The following is a 14,983-nucleotide window of genomic DNA, read 5'->3' as shown; positions in this document are numbered from 1 at the left end:
GGCCTACCAGACGCCACTGGTATGCTGGATCGCCATCCAAGGCCAGGAATGGGAATTCCCAGCCTACTGAATCTCTGGGCTTGTCCCCGGCCCATCATTTGATAGAAGCAGCAGAGATGTAACCAGGTGCATCCCCATTCCCTTGAGGGTTTTTCCAGTCTCCTGTCAAAGTTGCAGTGGGCGGCCAGAAGATTTTGGGCCATTGATTCCTTCCTTGGGCATTGTTCCATCAGCACTACTCATCCTCAGGTACCTTGTCCAGGTGGCCATTAATCATGAATGAGCCTTGACAGTAAGTGTCAACAGGTTTTTTTTTACTTTGGGCGTGTCACAGATGAGCCTGATCCTATCCTCATCCAATGTCCACACACATGCTCTTTATGATAGAAATGGATAGCGATCAGAAGTGGGAAGCTTGGCCTATTTTCCCCCTCCCTAACACAAAGCCACTAAAACCCAATTGTTGTGTCTCCATCTGCCATCCCGACAGAGATCAGCAAATTCAGGAGAGACCTGGGATTGAACCTTTTTTTTTATTCGTTCATGGGATGTGGGCGTCGCTGGCGAGGCCGGCATTTATTGACCATCCCTAATTGCCCTTGAGAAGGTGGTGGTGAGCCGCCTTCTTGAACCGCTGCAGTCCGTGTGGTGAAGGTTCTCCCACAGTGCTGTTAGGAAGGGAGTTCCAGGATTTTGACCCAGCGACGATGAAGGAACGGCGATATATTTCCAAGTCGGGATGGTGTGTGACTTGGAGGGGAACGTGCAGGTGGTGTTGTTCCCATGTGCCTGCTGCTCTTGTCCTTCTAGGTGGTAGAGGTCGCGGGTTTGGGAGGTGCTGTCGAAGAAGCCTTGGCGAGTTGCTGCAGTGCATCCTGTGGATGGTGCACACTGCAGCCACGGTGCGCCGGTGGTGAAGGGAGTGAATGTTTAGGGTGGTGGATGGGGTGCCAATCAAGCGAGCTGCTTTGTTCTGGATGGTGTCGAGCTTCTTAAGTGTTGTTGGAGCTGCACTCATCCAGGCAAGTGGAGAGTATTCCATCACACTCCTGACTTGTGCCTTGTAGATGGTGGAAAGGCTTTGGGGAGTCAGGAGGTGAGTCACTCGCCACAGAATACCCAGCCTCTGACCTGCTCTTATAGCCACAGTATTTATATGGCTGGTCCAGTTAAGTTTCTGGTCAATGGTGACCCCCAGGATGTTGATGGTGGGGGATTCGGCGATGGTAATGCCGTTGAATGTCAAGAGGAGGTGGTTAGACTCTCTCTTGTTGGACTGTTCTGATTTGTGTGGTTCAGCTACTCAACATTTAAATTTACCCATCGATGAAGCCTATTCATAGCGTTTCTGCGTGTAGAAGCCCAAATCCTGGCACCTAATTGACGTTGTTCCATTATGTAATTTAGCATGGGCAAAGTTTTATTCAGTTTGAGCTGATATCATTTGATTGGCCCCCCCGGGGAGCGGCCAGCATGCCAGCCACATAATCATGGAGCTAGAATGATTTATTAATCACCAAATGAAGTGGTGATATTTCATTCTGCGGTTTTGGCTAAACTTCAGCAGAAATGTCAGAGCTTCTCATTGGGGAAGACAAGGGAGAGATTTGCTCAGGATCAACCCTACAGTAATAATACTGTGTTTCTCCTGACAGGTAAGAGCTTTTTCTAAGTTATGGACATCTAAGTTATAGATAAAGGAGAGAAAGATGTAAGACGGACCGTTAAACTTTGCTGGTGTGTGTAAAACTGGCAGTAGTGAATTGGTAACCCGCCTTTACTCTTGGCTTGGCCGTCATGCTTGGAGTTGATCGGAGCATTTCCAGGGATGGGGAGGGAGGGGGCTAGGCCTCTCTTGGCGGGTGGCCAAGCAAATCTCTTGCGTCAATGGGCAGCACTCTTGCCTTCTGAGTCAGTAGGTCATAGGTTCAAGTGCCACTCCAGAGACCTGAGCACAAACTCCAGCCTGACCCTCCCAGCGCAGAGTACTGAGGGAGCGCTGCTCTGTTGGAGTTGTTGTTTATCGGATTTGACATTTAAACCAAGGCCCTGTATGCCTTCTCAGGTGGATGTAAAAGATCCCATGGGATTATTTCAAAGAAGAGTTCTCCCTCGTGTCCTGGCCAATATTTATCCCTCAACCAACACATAAAAACAGATTATGTGGTCATTATCATGTGGCTGTTTGTGGGATCTTGCTGTGCACAAATTAGCTGCCATGTTTCCAACATTATAACACTTTAAAACTCATTGGCTGTAAAGCATTTTGGGTCTTGAACCCACAACCTTCTGAACCAGAGGCAACTGAGCCACGGCTGGCTTAGGAACACACTAGGATCAAGCAAATGGCTTTATTTGATTCCAGAGAACCCCTGAACATGTATTTGACAAGTAGCGACAAAATGGAGGAGAGTTGGCAAAAGAGGCATCTCATTCAACAGATCCAGAGACAAACCCTAAAACACATGAGCCAGCCACAACCGCCACTGCTCACTTTAATCACACATCACTTTCTGTCACCGCCTTCTGAATGGAAACTCGTGAATGCGATCTTGAGTGCTCGAGACGGAGCAATGACGCAGATTGCTGTCAAAACTGCATAATGCAAAGAGGCAGTTTGGCATAACTGATAAGCTGCTGTGTGGTATTGATGGTAGTGCTGTCAACAGGAATATTACAAGGAGTCACAGTAGAAAATAATAATGTCTCGAAGATTAATTATAGTTTTGCATAATATAGAAACAAGATTATCATCAAATGAATTAATTTAATAAATAAAATCTACTCCTTTTAATTCAAAGTATGTTAATTCAAATTACTGGCTAATTCTGTCATTTGAATTTTTTCATGGAAAAAATTACATTGAGTTATCAGGAGTAGACTAATTTAAATAAGACTGTAAATGTTTTTATTCCATATCATACATTTACCATGTTCATTAGAAAGTGTTTCTCATGGAGTGACGTGGGACTTTGAACCCTGGGGAGACAATCTGGGCCACGCTGACATCGCTGGATTAGTGATTGAGAAGAGAATGTGAACAAGAAAAGTGCTGCATAATCGACAGGAAACAAAGTGCAGAACTCCGAACATTACTGTTAGTTTCTCATATCTTCACACTCTTCCCTTGGAGAACAGTGTGAAATAGTGGAAGGATTTGCGAGCTGATTAACAGTCCGACATAGAGGTTTACAGCACTTAAGGAGGCCAGTCGGCCTATCGTGCCTTTACTTGTTTCCTGAAAAATACCAAACACTGGTCTTCACTAATTCATTGGCCTTCAGATGAGACATGAAACCAAGATGCTCGGTATCTGTTCTGATTGCTCAGTTGGATTTAAAGATCTCATGGCACTACTTCATGAGCAAGGAATCCTCCATCAAGCAAAACTGGTCATTCATCTAATTTTGATGTTGCAGAGGAAAAATAGCTGTCACATTTGCTTATACAACAGTTACTGCACCTCAAAAGTAATTCAGTGTTTGAGGTGTTTCAATGTATGTCAGTATTATTACAGTCAATCCTCCTTCTAACCTCGAGCTTGGTATATGCCTTGTGGTTAAGTAATAACGTGATGTCTCTCTGTAGCTCAGGTAATTGAGTTTTGATGATGTACCCAGGAAAGCCATCCAGAAATCAATTTGTGTATTAGCCTTTTGCTAAGCTTGTAGAAGATATGACACAATGGCAAGTAATAGATCTGGTCGCTTGTAGGTTAGTATCAGAAAAATGACCATTAAAGTTGCTAGATTGTCATAAAAACCCAACTGGTTCACTAACTTCCTTCAGGGAAGGGAGCCTGTCACCCATACCGTATTACCCACATCTCAAGGACAATTTTTTAAAAAAGGTTTACCAGTGTTTTGTACTGGTAAACTGTGCTGTTTTAATGTTTAAACCCCAGCAGCATCCCTGCACACACTTTGCTGTCCTCAAGCCTTGCTGACTCCTCCACCCTGCACTGACTTAAGAAAGAACTTGCATTTATATAGCGCCTTTTACAACCTCAAAGCACTTAACAGCCAATGAAGCACTTTTGAATTATAGTCACTGTTGTAATGTAGGAAACGTGGCAGTCAATTTGCGCACAGCAAGATCCCACAATCATGACCAGATAATCTGTTTTAGTGATAAATATTGGCCAGGACACCGGGGAGAACTTTCCTCCTCTTCTTCAAGATAATGGCTGTGGGTTCTTTTACATCCACCTGAGAGGGTGGACAGGGCCTCAGTTGATCCCATCTGATAAGGCAGCACCTCTAACAATACAGCACACCCTCAGTACTACACTGAAGTGTTTACCTAGATTATGTGCTCAAAGTCTCTGGAGTGGGTCTTGAACCTACAACTGTTTGATTCAGAAACAAGAGAGCTAACAACTGAGCCATAAGCAAGGTGGGTTACTATGAGCAGAAAGTGCACACTTTGATCTGGGCAAAGGGAAATTCTGAGTGTCCATCTCGGCTGGATGGACTGATAATCACTGCGATGGGGTAACGTGCACAGCTGACCAAAGCAACAAGATTTAGCACTGTTCAAAGTTTATCAAACTAAGATGTTACAAGCCTAAATCCCCAAGTGGAATTTCATTCCAGCAACAGTTTAGTAAACAAGGCCACATATGCACGTCTAAGAAAACCATTAGCGGCGTCTCTGTAATGTATCCCTGTACGTGTTACATTCCAATCAAAACAGCAACACTAAAGCTCAGCAGTATTTATCCAGCTGTAACTTATATACTGGAGAGGATTCAGCTTTGAGGTGGAAATGAAAGACACCTGCTGCCCGAGCTGAAGACCTTGGTGAGGAAACATCTACAGATCTCAGCAACACCAACTCCAGCTGAACAAGCAGGGCTAGTATTTAGCGAAAGGGGGCAAGAATGCAACCGGAATAAGGATCTGCTGATTCTGAACAGATTTTACTTAGAGGCTGAAATGTGAAATATAAAAATTCCACTTTGGGAATATTTCCATTCAGCTTTTTTTGTTAACGGTTTCGTTTCTCCCCTTTTGCACACACTATGCAGGCACCGTCAAATCTGCTGACCTATGGTCTTTGGTCTATTATGGAGGCACAATCAGAAAATTTGCTCTAACCTAGTAAACTGCCCATAGCATTGCCCGCAGTCAGTAGATTGCATTACAACAGTGATTACTCTTCATAAATACTTTATTGGCCGTGCAGAGTTTTAGGATGCCCTGAAGTCTTGGAAGGCGCTATATAAATCCTTTTTTTCTTTTCCTGCTCAGGTGGATGTGAAAGATCCCACTGCACTATTTGAAGACGAGCAGGGGGTCCTGTTACTCCCTCCAGAACACCACCAGAGATATTAATTCATTTATTGTTTACGGGCCCTTGCTACGTGCGAATTGGCTGCTATATTTGACTACAGAACAGTAACTGCAGTAAAAAAGTGATCCGTTGGTTGTAAAACACATTGGGACGTGATAAGGTGCAATATAAATGCACAGGTTCTTTCTTTCTGTCTCTCCGATTATCAACAAAATGACTCCGACAAAGGCAGGATTTGATACAGTGAGTGACGAATTCATGCCAGTTAGTGCTCAGGTTCAAGTCCAAAGATTATCCAGTCTAATTCTACTTCAGATCCTTAATATTTAACGGCTATGGGGATAAACCATCCCTCCAACAATCTACAAGTTTTCAAAAGTCAAGCTTGGCGTCACTTAAATTGCTTTCTCTCTCCCCCCATCTTTTCAAACTTGGTGACATCTTGCCCCACGGACTTTGTGCTTGAGCTGGATTAATCAATTTAAAAAATACACGTATATATACTTTTAAACCTGTGCCTCTTTGCTACTTTAGCTTCGAAAAGCAGGAGGACGAGAAGCTCACTGCTTCGAAATGAAAGTCAGCCCTTCGGCCTGCGATTCACATGTGTCTGTGCTTAACGTCAGCTGACGGCATTTGTAAATGATATTCCATCCTGTACTTTCCAGGCGGTTCGTATTTTACCTGAGGGGTTTTTGAGTTTCCAATTATAAGGCGAGTGTAGTGTCTCATTACCCCGCTTGTAAACAATTGGAAACTATCCAACTGGCCACTGTGATTTCTCTCAAGGTTGAATTTTTCTATGGTAGATTTTTTTTGTTTGGAAAATCCTTTAATAACCTGTGTTTGTGCTACCACAGTGAGAATTGTACAATTAGTAAACAATAACCAGTGGGATCTAGCAACACACTGCTTATTTTTTGCAATCGGTGTCCAAGGTACACTAGCCACGGGGGATATCGCCAATTAACGGTCGGAGGGTTGTGCCTGACTTTCCGATGAGCTATACCGCGGTGGGGGATGGGGAGTGAGCGCACTGCCAGTAGCACACAGTCGAAACAATGCCCTTATATTACCATCGCTGTGCCGACGCAATTTTGCTTTGGGACATGTGCCAGCACATAAGTGGCAGCACGGGGCTGCCAGGGCGGAGGCACGCTGGCCGTGGTTGGGGATAGGGCAGGCGAGTCCCTGTGCCAACTGCAGAGCCAATTGTGAAATGACGCCGGTATAACTCAGGAATCACGGGAAGCTTAGAAACAGGAGTAGGCCATTCAGCCCCTCGAGCCTGCACCGCCATTCATTTAGATGGTGGCTGATCCGCAGGGATTCTCTCGCTCATCCGGCGTTTATGCCATTTTCCCGGGGTTTCTGCCCCATCATTGAAGCTATGGTGGACGAACGGGAGAACTTCTAAGAAATTCAACCCCCCCCCCCACCCTTTCAGAGAGCCAGCACAGGTGTGATGGGCCACATGGCCTCCTATTGTAATATAAAATTCTATGATTCTATCTCAAGTGCTGGTTCAGCAGTAGAAGTATAATTAAAATCTGTCTTGTTGCCACTTGCCTAACTTGATAGACAGCACCTGCAAACCATGTGGTAACGTAACTGATGAAGGAACAACCTTGATTAGTGAACAAAGGACTTTCACACACACAATATGAAAAGCCAATGCTTTCCTTTCTCCAACCTTTATCCTTCAGATTAGTACCTCACATGTAGTCAGAGACAGACACCAGAAAATAGAACGTGTTCATTATGACAGCAACAGTGAACCTCCACTTTTTAATAGAAGGTTTAGAAGTGATTAACTGAGTGAAATCAAACCCATATCATTATTCACATTGGCTCATCTCCCATGGCATTGGTCACAGACAGAATTTAAAATTTTGCATGTGTATATGTGTGTGTGCATATGCATGTGTGTGTATGTGTGTGTATATGCATGTGTGTGTATGTGTGTATATGTCTGTGTGTAGATGCCTGTGTATGTGTGCATATGTCTGTGTGTGAGTATATGTGTGTGTATGTGTGTATATGTCTGTGTGTGTATATGCGTGTGTGTGTATGTCTGTGTGTTTATATATGTGTGTGTATGTGTGTATATGTCTGTGTGTGTATATGCGTGTGGGTATGTGTGTATATGTCTGTGTGTGTGTATATAGGTGTGTGTGTGTATGTCTGTGTTTATATATGTGTGTGTGTGTATGTGTGTATATGTCTGTGTGTGTGTATATGCGTGTGTGTGTATGTCTGTGTGTTTATATATGCGTGTGTGTGTAAGTATGTATATGTCTGTGTGTGTATATGCGTGTGTGTATGTGTGTATATGTCTGTGTGTGTGTATATGTATGTGCGTGTATGTATGTATATGTCTGTGTGTGTATATGCGTGTGTGTGTGTATGTCTGTGTGTTTATATATGCGTGTGCGTGTATGTATGTATATGTCTGTGTGTGTATATATGTGTGTGTGTATGTATGTCTGTGTGTCTTTCTCTTCCTGAAGTTGTCCCTTTGCTTGTCTCCCGTTTTCAAATCCTTTATCTTTCCCTATCTCTCTGTTTATCCTCCAGTCTTCCTATGTCTATGAGGTGGATTTTAACTCGGAGCAAGTTTCCGGCAGGAAATCGCACTGGTGATTTAGTTTTTCTCCCGCCAGAAGCAGGAAGATCGGCCGGCCCAAGGCCGCACGCTTACTTCCAGCTAAGTGGCGGGGAGGGGGTTTTGGGAGGGTCTCACGAGAGGGAAGGGGGAAGGCCGGAAGACAGAGAGCCACAATTTTCCTTGTGGGGCCCGGAGGGGCACTCCTGCCCAGAAGGCCTCTTTGTTCTTCCTACCAGTTGCCAACTTGCTTCAGCTGGACGGTAAAGCCACGACGGCTTCCCCACTCAGGCCCCGATTAAAATACCACCAGGGTCCTAATTGACGTAACTGGACCCCCGATTTATAAATTCATGAGGCTCCCGTCTACTTTAGGCAGGCCCTTCCTCTGCCCGTGGAATATTGGAGATGACGGGAAAGGGTCGAGTTCCAAGCAGGTAAGTAACCCACTCTTTTTCAGCTGCCCCCCTCCCCAGTCTCCGCCGGGCGCTAGAGTTAAAATCGACCCCCTATCTCTCACTCGGGCTCATACATGTTTTGTCGTATTGCCATCCCTGTATCTCTTTGTTTGTCTCTCACTTTTTACTCATTCTTTCTCTCTCCCTCTTGCTGGAAAAAAAAATAGGCTAAAGAACCAGAGAAGAATTTTTTTTACGCAGCGAGTTGTTTATGATCTGGAATGCGCTGCCTGAAAGGGCGGTGGAAGCAGATTCAATAGTAACTTTCAAAATGGGAATTGGATAAATACTTGAAAAGGATAAAATTCCAGGGCTGTGCAGAGAGAGCAGGGGAGTGGGACTAATTGGATAGCTCTTTGAAAGAGCCAGCACAGACACGATGGGCTGAAAGGCCTCCCTCTGTGCCATATGATTCGATGATTCTCTTTTAAATCAATCTGTATAACCTTTCTGTGATCCAGTTATTGTTGTAATGACAATGCTTGTGAATATTGCAGGAATTTTTTTTAATTTTTGGTATTTATGCCCACACGTCCAGAAGTGCTAAATAATCTCATCTAATTCCTGGATGTTTTGTCTACCAGTCATGCTAGGGATGACTAATCAGATTAGCGAGTGTTTACTGGTTAGTGGACATTTATTGTACAAAACACTTTTAGGCACTTGCCCAGCGAGCAGACCAGAGGCAGGTTTAGGGATGGGGAACGGAACACAGATGTTGAGTCTGGGGAGAGCAAGGAGGCCTGACGCTGAGGCTGGGAGAGAACGGTGAGACCAGAGTCCAATGGTGAGGAAGTTGGGGTTACTCGGAGTGAGGGGGAGGGGTAATGGCAATAGGTAGACGGATACAGGCAGCACAGCAGTGGGGGTGATGGGTTTAGAATAGGCCAGGAGCAGAGAAACTGGAATCCAAAGTTAGGCAAGACGTCTAATTGGCCCATAGTAACCAAGTAATCGATAATATCTAATGGTTCCTATGAACCAATTAGCTCAACCTTTATAGTTATGCTAAACCTTTACAAAACACTGGTTAGGCCCTAGCTGGATTATTGTGGCCACTTCTGGGCACCACACTTTTGGAAGGATGTCAAGGCCTTAGAGAGGGAGCAGAGGAGATTTACTAAAATGGTACCAGGGATAAAGGACTTCAGTTATGTTGGGAGACTGGAGAAACTGGGGTTGTTCTCCTTACAGCAGAGAAGGTTAAAAGGCTATTTAATAGATGTTCAAAATCATGAAGGGTTTTAGGAACGTAGGAACATAGGAACAGGAGCAGGCCATTCAGCCCCTCGTGCCTGCTCCTCCATTTGATAAGATCATGACTGATCTGTGATCTAACTCCATATACCTGCCTTTGGCCCATATCCCTTAATACCTTTGGTTGCCAAAAAGCTATCTATCTCAGATTTAAATTTAGCAATTGAGCTAGTATCAATTGCCGTTTGTGGAAGAGAGTTCCAAACTTCTACCACCCTTTGTGTGTAGAAATGTTTTCTAATTTCACTCCTGAAAGGTCTGGCTCTAATTTTTAGACTGTGCCCCCTACTCCTAAAATCCCCAACCAGCGGAAATAGTTTCTCTCTATCCACCCTATCTGTGTCCCTTAATATCTTATAAACTTCGATCAGATCACCCCTTAACCTTCAAAACTCTAGAGAATACAACTCCAATTTGTGTTTTGATAGAGTAAATAAGGAGAAACTGTTTCCAGTGGCGGAAGGGTTGGTAACCAGAGGACACAGATTTAAGGTAATTGGCAAAAGAACCAGAGGCGACAAGAGGAAAAGAATTTTTACGCAGCGAGTTGTTATGATCTGGAATGCGCTGCCTGAAAGGGCGGTGGAAGCAGATTCAATAAGAACTTTCAAAAGAGAATTGAAGGGGGCTCATTTACAGGGCTATGGGGAAAGAGCAGGGGAGTGGGACTAATTTGATAGCCCTTTCAAAGAGCCAGCACGGGCACGATGGGCCAAATGGCCTCCTCCAGTGCTGCATCATTCTATGATTCTATAATAGCAACACCCAAGACACAATGCAGAAGGCACTCATTTTTTTAGATATGTGTTCTCCAAAAATAATTAATATTTTTTCTTTCTGCTTCATATCAAAATACTTGAATTATTTCAAATGACCCTATCGACTAATCACAACCTCTCTTCCTCGCACCCAAATCCTCTGGCTGTTACTGTATTCAGGACACCACACGGCTGATGTGAGCTGTTACCATGACATCGCAAGGGAAGATCACATTGAACGGTGAGGGGATTGACTCCTGCAAAATTAAATTGAAAAATAATACAATTTTTAGAGTCCTTGATATGGATTGGAAGCAGCAATCTTTCCAGGTTGAGACAATCGGATCAATGGAATGAGATCCTGGAGCTTTCATTAGTTTTATAAATATCTTTGCAAAGCAACACTTGCTCAAAATCTCTCTCGGAAAAAATAAGTGAAACCATTCCTCACTCACAAGTTGATCATTGTTAATCTTATGCACCCCACAGACAGAGCAACTCGTCGAATAGTTTATAGTAAAGATGCTCATTTTAAAAAATACGGTACCTTGTCTTTGTTGAAGCTCTCTTATGGCATTTATTTCGCTCTCATCGTGCTCTGCAGTAAGCTAAAGATTATTTTTGTTGCGTCTCTGTTATCTCTTTTGAAATGACTCAGCCTGTTTACTGGCCGAGGAGACACTGGGGGAAGAATTTAAATATAAAGCTAAAAAAAAACTTGCTCGATCTCCAATGAGATATTTTTCACTCCTCAGTTCCAAATGTTGGAACAGGACCTGACGTAGAATCCTTCAGGGTGATTCTTATATAAACTTGGTCCTGCTAATGGCCTTCTCATATTAAAGCAAGTTATACCGCTCAAAACCAATGTATTATTTATTCACTTGAGCTGGATTTAATTTCTTCTTTATGAAATATTCATTTGCTGTCATTCATCCTTGACAGCTGTTCTCGCGAAATGTGCCACAAACTTTATTAGGTTTACTGCGTGAGGTTTTATTTACGGTTTATGGGGTTCATTGCTGTGTGGGTGGGTGTTTGCTTATCAAGGTGGGGGTGAGAGAGCTGGGGGATAGAACTTCTCATTCTAACTCTGTACCAGTGCACTATCAGGTCAAACAGCGTCAGTCGATGTAAAGCTGTATTCACTGGCCATAATGTACCTCAGCTCCTGAGCTGCCCATCACCACTGCATCAATGCCATCCATTCATTTACAAAAGAAAATCTTGGCGCCCATTTTGAAGAAAATGGTCAGAAATTAATGGTGACAGTTTTCACCTTTAGCTGTTCATCCTTCATTTTGTAATCAGTTTAGTCTATCTGTGTACATCTCATGGCTGACTGCAAATAGCAATGGAAACTGCAGACACTCAGTGCATAACCTGAACCCTCCCATCAGGACAGAGTTCATCCATCACTGGAAATGTGGCTGATGCATTTTTCATTCCAAAGACCATGATTGTGAGCTCATAGAACTGTGTGCGTGTTGAGTTTGGTGTGTGTGTGTTGAGTTTTGCGTGTGTGTATGCCTGTGTGCGTGTGTGTTTGTGCATGTCAGTGTACGCATGTGTGTCTGTGCGTGTTGAGTTTTGTATGTGCGTGTCTGTACGTGTTGAGTTTTGTGTGTATGCCTGTGCATGTTGAGCCTTGAGTGTGTGTGTGCCTGTGCGTGTTGAGTTTTGCGTGTGTGTGCCTGTGTGTTTGTGCATGTCTGAGTACACACGTGTGTCTGTGCATGTTGAGTTTTGTGTGTGTGTGCCTGTGCATGTTGATTTTTGCGTGTGTGTGTCTGTGCGCGTTGAGTTTTGCATGTGTGTGTGTCTGTGCATGTTGAGTTTTGTGTGTGTGTGTCTGTGCATGTTGAGTTTTGTGCGTGTGTGTCTGTGCATGTTGAGTTTTGTGTGTGTGTGTCTGTGCGTGTTGAGTTTTGCGTGAGTGTATGTCTGTGCATGTTGAGTTTTGCGCGTGTGTGTCTGTGCGTGTTGAGTTTTGCATGTGTGCCTGTGCGTGTTGAGTTTTGCGTGTGTGTGTCTGTGCGTGTTGAGTTTTGCATGTGTGTGTCTGTGCGTGTTGAGTTTTGTGTGTGTGTCTGTGCTTGTTGAGTTTTGCGCGTGTGCCTGTGCGTGTTGAGTTTTGCGTGTGTGTGCCTGAGCGTGTTGAGTTTTGCGTGTGTGTGTCTGTGCGTGTTGAATTTTGCATGTGTGTGTCTGTGCGCGTTGAGTTTTGCGTGTGTGTGTCTGTGCATGTTGAGTTTTGTGCGTGTGTGTGTCTGTGCGTGTTGAGTTTTGTGCGTGTGTGTGTCTGTGCGTGTTGAGTTTTGCGTGCGTGTGTCTGTGCGTGTTGAGTTTTGCGTGTGTGTCTGTGCGTGTTGAGTTTTGCGCGTGTGCCTGTGCGTGTTGAGTTTTGCGTGCGTGTGTCTGTGCGTGTTGAGTTTTGCGTGCGTGTGTCTGTGCGTGTTGAGTTTTGTGTGTGTGTGTCTGTGCGTGTTGAGTTTTGTGTGCGTCTGTGCGTGTTGAGTTTTGCGTGTGTGTGTCTGTGCTTGTTGAGTTTTTTGTGTGTGTCTCTGTGCGTGTTGAGTTTTGTGTGTGCGTGTCTGTGCGTGTTGAATTTTGTGTGTGTGTGTGTCTGTGCGTGTTGAATTTTGTGTGTGTGTGTGTCTGTGCGTGTTGAATTTTGTGTGTGTGTGTGTCTGTGCGTGTTGAGTTTTGTGTGTGTGTCTGTGCGTGTTGAGTTTTGTGTGTGTGTGTCTGTGCGTGTTGAGTTTTGTGTGTGTCTGTGCGTGTTGAGTTTTGCGTGTGTGTGTCTGTGCTTGTTGAGTTTTTTGTGTGTGTCTCTGTGCGTGTTGAGTTTTGTGTGTGCGTGTCTGTGCGTGTTGAATTTTGTGTGTGTGTGTGTCTGTGCGTGTTGAATTTTGTGTGTGTCTGTGCGCTAAATGCCAGAAAAGGAAATAGATATTTGTTGGAATGGTACAGGGAGTGAGCAGGAGTGTGGGATTAGACTAGCTCATAGAGAAAAACACAAGTATGGATCTGATGGGCTGAGCAGCCTGCTTGCTGTCACATTCTATCATTCTGTGCGCGCAACAAATTCCTGTCTCAGTGCCCGGGAAAACGGGTTCCCCACCAGCTGGGATCCCATCAACAATGATCTAAACAGGTACTTGGCCAGGGCCCATTTGTCCGATGCTCATTCCAATCTGATCAATCTCCCCACAATCACTCCTCATCCTTGCTCTGCTGCAGAAGAAAAAAATGTTAATGAGAGCAGAGGAAGACGAGCAGGCGACTTTGTAATTACTCTGCACCAGAGCAGAAGTCTCACATTCCTGCTTCAGCCAGACTCCCAAGGCCAGGAGGTGTTATTCCAATGGGAAACCTTGGCATTTTAAAATGTCTCAAATTTGAAGTTGCTTTGGCACAAATGAGCAGAAAAGTGTGAATTTGCACCAAGTACCAGCCTCCGAACCTTCTCACCATTCTGTCAGGAATATTACTGTAGCCTGGGTTTCACTCCAAAGGCGCAGGGCCAGGTTTGGGCATCTGGGACTCCAGCTCCTCCTGCGACCCCCCCCCCCCGACTTCCCCCCGCCCCTTCCCACTTCTCGGGCTCAATGGCAGGCAGCACCCGGGCACCCATAGCACTGAGTTAAAGCAGCTTCTAGACCACGGCCTATTTATCCCGGGCCCGTTGCCGCACTGATTTGGGCTTCTTATAGTCTTCTCTGCCCGCCCGATCTTCCTCCCCGCCCCTGTCTGCCAGGGTTACGGCCAGTTTACCAGCATAAGCAGTGAGAAAAGTTGGCATCAGTCTCTCAGATGAAGCATTTCAAAGTAAGAATGGTGAACTTTACTGACTGCCCTTTCGAGTCTTCTAATAAACCTGCTTAAAGCGTGCTTTAAAGAGCAAATGTAGATAGCATCACTCGGGATAACAGCAGATATTGAGTTTGGCAATGCAAGGGAGATGAATTATCATCAGCAAAGACACAGTTATTAAGGCAGGGTGATTTAGGAAGTAATGCGTCATTGAACACTGTGTGTTAAATTTGTGTCTGTCACACAGTGTGGTTCAGTATCTTTTGTTCCTTGCACTACTATCTTTAAGGTACTGATTCTTCGCGGGTATATGATTCCACAGGTACTGGTTGCCCTCCATTACGTGGCCCAACTGGCCATTATACAGTTTTAAGCCTTGACAATGAGAGTTAGTCGGCTAATCAATTGCCAGGGGCACCAGAGTCAATGATGTCATCACCTGACATCAGGGCTTCCAGCAGAGATCACATTGATAGTGAGCAGGCGTGAATAACCCCTGGTCAGTTTTCTCCATCTGTAACCGAGGGGCACTGAACCCAAGAGCAGCGACTCTACAGCTGCCCTGTCTGAAATCAGTAACTCAGCACGGGCCTGGGGAATCGGGCCTGAGGCCTTCCTGGTCTGTATGGCTCAGCTCCTCGCTGGATTAGGTTACCCAGAAATTCCCCTAAGCCACATTCCCCAGATGGTGCACTCAGCCCCTAATGCTGAAATGAAGACTTTCAAAAAATCAAAAAGGGATATGTGAGTTAAATCCTGATTCTTAGAAAGATTTTGACCTCAAAAAGAGATAT

The 14,983-nt window shown here is 44.7% G+C and overlaps 1 long non-coding RNA gene across 1 annotated transcript in view; it reads right to left on the bottom strand.

Annotated features, from left to right (window-relative positions):
* The window catches only part of LOC137304721 (uncharacterized), a 45,767-nt gene extending 34,723 nt beyond the window's left edge, over positions 1-11,044 (bottom strand). The window contains exons 1-2 of the long non-coding RNA XR_010958628.1: positions 10,921-11,044; positions 10,510-10,630 (exon numbers count right to left, since the gene is read on the bottom strand). This is a non-coding gene — a long non-coding RNA (uncharacterized lncRNA). The remainder of the gene's footprint in view (positions 1-10,509; positions 10,631-10,920) is intronic.
* Between the last annotated feature and the right edge of the window lie 3,939 nt (positions 11,045-14,983).

Source organism: Heptranchias perlo, chromosome 38, assembly GCF_035084215.1.
Source record: "Heptranchias perlo isolate sHepPer1 chromosome 38, sHepPer1.hap1, whole genome shotgun sequence".
In the NCBI taxonomy this organism is placed as follows: Eukaryota; Metazoa; Chordata; class Chondrichthyes; order Hexanchiformes; family Hexanchidae; genus Heptranchias; species Heptranchias perlo.
This window is presented reverse-complemented; position numbering and strand designations above follow the sequence as displayed.